General features: G+C 39.8%; 1 pseudogene; it reads right to left on the reverse strand.

Annotated features, from left to right (window-relative positions):
• Positions 1-552: 552 nt before the first annotated feature.
• Positions 553-4,405, reverse strand: LOC114751730 (probable nucleoredoxin 1; annotated as a pseudogene).
• Positions 4,406-4,679: the final 274 nt, after the last annotated feature.

Genomic DNA, 4,679 nt, shown 5'->3' on the forward strand with positions numbered 1-4,679 from the left:
TATAAAATTAGAAGGATGTTTATTTATTACAAGTAACTACTTAATAAATTTTTTTAATATACTCAAATTAGTCAACCAGCTCTTATAATAATAACTGAAGGTACTAACTCGGTTTCTTAATATAGATTTAGTTAGTTAATTTCAAAAAATTAAAAAAATATTATTAGTTATTTGTAATAAATATGTTTATCTTTTCTAAAATACTTTGTTAATAATGTATATTAGTTAAAACTACCATTTAATAAAACCTTTAATATGTACAATTATTATAACACTATTTAAATATATATATATAAAAGACAAACTGAATTAAAACTTATATTTAAATCAAAATTAAAAATCAACTAGCTTTTTCTATTAAATATCATGATAGCATTATAGATATCATTCTCGTTAGTCAAGTTCCTTTGGGTACATCTGATACAACTTGCTTATGGTTCGCCTGGTATCATCTGTGATATTCATAAAACATCTAGATTTTCGGTTTGCCTTTCCAAGCTGAAGTTTTATCTCCACGTCGCAGAAGAATAATACTATCCATAAGCATAATGCCACAGATGAAACTTTATAATATTATAGCCCAACGTATTATCATACATATCACACACATATTTTGCAATACACACAGTTAAACAAACTTCAATGTAACAGTATTCACCTCAGGCTTTAAAGCAGACTTCTCCATCACAAACCCCCCTTCTGTTCTATTCCTTGTTTCCATTTCTCTTCCTCCAATACACATTTTGGGTGGAGATCAAAGTTACACTTCTCACAACAGTATGACCATGTGTGACCTCCCTCGTCACAACCATCACAGTTGTAAATATTACAGCGACTCAACACAAGCTCATGTTCATGAGAATTGTGAGTCACCTTCTCAGGCCAACCCTTTGCCATCTCTTCTGATGCCGCCTCAAGTTCCTTCGCCCTTTCCTCGGTGAAAGGATATGCTTCGGCACCGTAAAGCATGACGAGATCTCTGGCCCCTTTCGTGACAGTCCTGCCGCTGGGTCCAATGACCACCAGCATGGGGATACCGTACACCTTGAATTTGCGACTCAGAAATGACTTCCTCGAGTCACCAAAGGGAAGGGCCAGCCATGGCATTTTAGAAAATAAGTTATCAAACGAGGTTTGGTCCCTGTCACTAGAGATGAAGACAACTTCCAGTGCATTGTCCTTTGCCTTGATCTTGTGATATGCTTCGATAAGCTTTGGCAGAAATGCACGGCATGGTAGGCACCAGTGAGCTGAGAAGTATAGGAGGACATTCTTCCCCACCAAATCTGACACTGGAATCTGTAGAAGAAGGAAAATGACCATCATTGTCAGAGAATGGTGAAAGAAGAGGCTAAGGGAGAATCGTATCATTGGAACATGGCCCGGGGGCCGGGGGGGGGGGAACCTCATTATCGCAGAATGGAGACAGAAGAGGATAGGAGAGAAGCAGCAGAACGGTTATGAAGATACCAAGGGTGAAATTTTGTTTTAGTTAAGAGTTTCATCTTTGGTATGACAAGTCAAAAGGTATCATACAAGAAGACAAATTAAATTAATATTTTATTCCAAAAGACTAGAATACAAAGATATCAACTTGGTTCCCCCCGGCTAAAGTATAAGTATTCTCCTACTGGAAGCAATTCTATTAGAGACACTGTCAGGCACTAAATGTAGGCACCTCTCCCAATACAGATTCGAACCTTGGTTCACGACATTGTGAGAGGCTAACCTCTTCCGCTAGACCCAACCCCATTAGTAACTCGGTTATTTTTAACTATTGTTAATACCAGCTTTCTGTTTGTGTTTTTTCTTTTTTATTGGGCCGGCCTCTTTCTATGGATTGTTTGGGCTTAGCTGAAATATGCCTATTGTGATTGGCCGGCCTTTTTGGGATGTAATAAATTCCAAAGACATCAACTCATAGCTACGTTAATCTATTGTTAATACCAAAACATACACGCCTCCTGCATCTTAAATGCCTTTTGACATTCAAGATATGAGGATGAAGATGACGATGCACACAACGTTGAAAATATCTAAGAAGCAGAGGACACATGCATGAGGTTCAATTGTTTCAAGAATCATACCTTGACTCCATCTTTCCCTAAGACAAAATCCATATCCCCAGAAACCATAATAGACTCGAGGGTCTGGGCCGCCTCTTTGGCCTTCTCTATCTCAGAGAGCTCTGCAAACTTCTCAGGAGTAAAAGGGTATGCAGCAATGCCATAATCTTCAATGGCCTCAGCCACGTTGGAATGAAGGGTTTTCCCATCTGGCCCAATAATAACCAAAGTGGGCAAGGTCGAAAGCTCGAAGTAGCAAGCAAGCTTCTCACAGCTCTTGTCCTTGTACGGCAATGCCAACCAGGGCACACTTTCTAGTCCTTGTTTGAATGATTCTTCAGCATCACCAATGGATATCAACACTATCTCAAAGTCCTCGCCCTTTGCTTTCAGCTTCTCATAAACCTCCACAAGCTTTGGGGTAAATTTAGCAGATGCATTGTATGAAAAACATGAGAAATAGAGGCCCACAGTCTTCCCCTGAAGTTGAGACACAGGCACCTGTAAATAAAAGGAAGGTGAAATTCAAACTCTATCCTACATGTATCTAAAGAATTAATTTATTAAAATTTAAAATAAGAATTGGCTGGCTTAGCCTCAACAACAAACTCATAGCCTTTTGAGGATTGGAGCAGCCATATTTGACATTTTACGAGAGGAAACACATGTCCAGTTCCGTCTCAAGCAGAGAGTAAGGTTACAGGAACTCACTTCCTTTCCATCAGAAGATATAATGAAGTCACGTGACTTGAAGGCCAAAAGAGATCTCAAGGACTGGTTGCTCTTCGCTTCTTCCTGGTCTTTTAGCTCTTTGATCCTTTCTATTGTGAAAGGGTATGCCTCAGCTCCATACTCACGTACAACCTCAGCTCCATCTTCAGTGGCAACTCTCCCACTCTCCTCAAGTATTACAAGGTGGGGAATCCCCCTCACCTTGAACAATTCATCAAGGCAATCGCGTATGTCATAATCACAAAATGGAATGGCAAGCCAGGGCATCTTGGAAAAATAACCTTTAAAGGCGTCTTCATCTTCATCAGCCGACACAAAGATCATCTCAAAGTCACCTTTAGTATAGACTTCATTGTATAATTCTACCAAGTAGGAGTGAATTGTCGGCAGGGACCGCACCAAGATGCTGAAAAGTATAAACCAACTTTCTTCCCACTCAAGCTCTCAATTTTAACCTGAAAATGTTTACAGCATAAACAATGACTTCCTCAAGATACAAGTTAATCATTTGAAACATCACCTATGATCTATAAATTTCCAATGAAAGATCGTATCTAATTGTAGAGTTTGCCAGCATTCGCGCTCAAAGATCATTTTGCATTTCATTTTTTGATTTACCAGCCTATTTTAACCCGCAAAAATTCTGAAGAAGAAGCTGGTGTATCATAATTCACATGCTTGGTAATTAAAAGAAATTCGGGAATCAAACACGATAGAAAATACAGAGAGACAGTGATAAAATCAGATGGGCAGCAAGTACCGACAAGGAAATAGAAAATCGCACACCCTATTCACTTAGAAGACTAAAAATCTAGTGCGGAGGCCGTCGATCAAAACTTCAGATATTCTTGAATCCATGGACCTATGATGGGTTCGTGAAGAAATACAGTGTTTTGTCCCCATATCCCAGACTTGAATAATTTTCGGAGAAATTGAAAAATCCGATAGCGGCTCAATTGATCAATAAAATGCAAGAACCAAATAAGCACCTGATCGCCATTGCTCCGAACGAGATAGTCCCTCTCCGAAGAAGAGAGGATCGATTGAATATCATGGGAGACATTATCAGCACCGGCCATTTTTGTCACCGCGTAGCCACGGACCTTACAGCACCGAATTAAATGTAGCTTCGGACAAGAAGGCGGTTCGCAAGAAAAAATGAAGTCAATAGAAACAACAACCTTCTTAGATTCTCAAATCGATATCCAAGCCACTTCCATATCTCAATAAAGCTTCACAAGACTTCCTCATTCAAAATTTCATTAATGAAGCGAAAACCCCTAATTTATTAACATGATTCAGCCTAGAAAAAGAAGGGGGGAAAATCAACTATAACTTCAACTAATTATAGAGAAACAGCCCAGAAAAATTTAAAATATAATACCCGTTAAACAAAATACATTTCTTTCAACCTTGTAGTCACTCATCCACTCAAACTCCTTTCTTGATCAATGATCAGACGTCCAGAAGCAGAAATGAAAAAGAGGAGTTCAGCAGAGGAGGTGAACTAGTGAAGCTTGGACACACATACACTACGGCGCACAACAAACCAGAGGAAGACGAAGATGCATTTAGGGGAAAGCAGAACGGAAGGAGAGGCGTGACGCTTCTTATCTCTTTTCTGTTTTTTCCCTCCTTTTTCCCTTTTCCCCTCTGCTTTTGCGATTGTGATTGCCCAATTAACGCTATGTTTGGTACGGGATTTTTGGAGGGGAGGGGAGGGAGTTGCTCCCCTCCTCTCGTTTGGCTAGTGTAATTTTTTAGGAGGGGAGGGGAACCCCTCCCCTTCCCTCGTTTGGTTAAGATGTTTTTTAAAGAGGGGAGGGATTCTTCTCCCCTCCCCTTCCCTTCTAGCCTCCCCTCCAAAAGTGAGGTTTTTTG

This window comes from Neltuma alba, unplaced genomic scaffold (assembly GCF_004799145.2).
Source record: "Neltuma alba isolate B1F8T4 unplaced genomic scaffold, ASM479914v2 tig00007080_pilon, whole genome shotgun sequence".
Lineage (NCBI taxonomy): Eukaryota > Viridiplantae > Streptophyta > Magnoliopsida > Fabales > Fabaceae > Neltuma > Neltuma alba.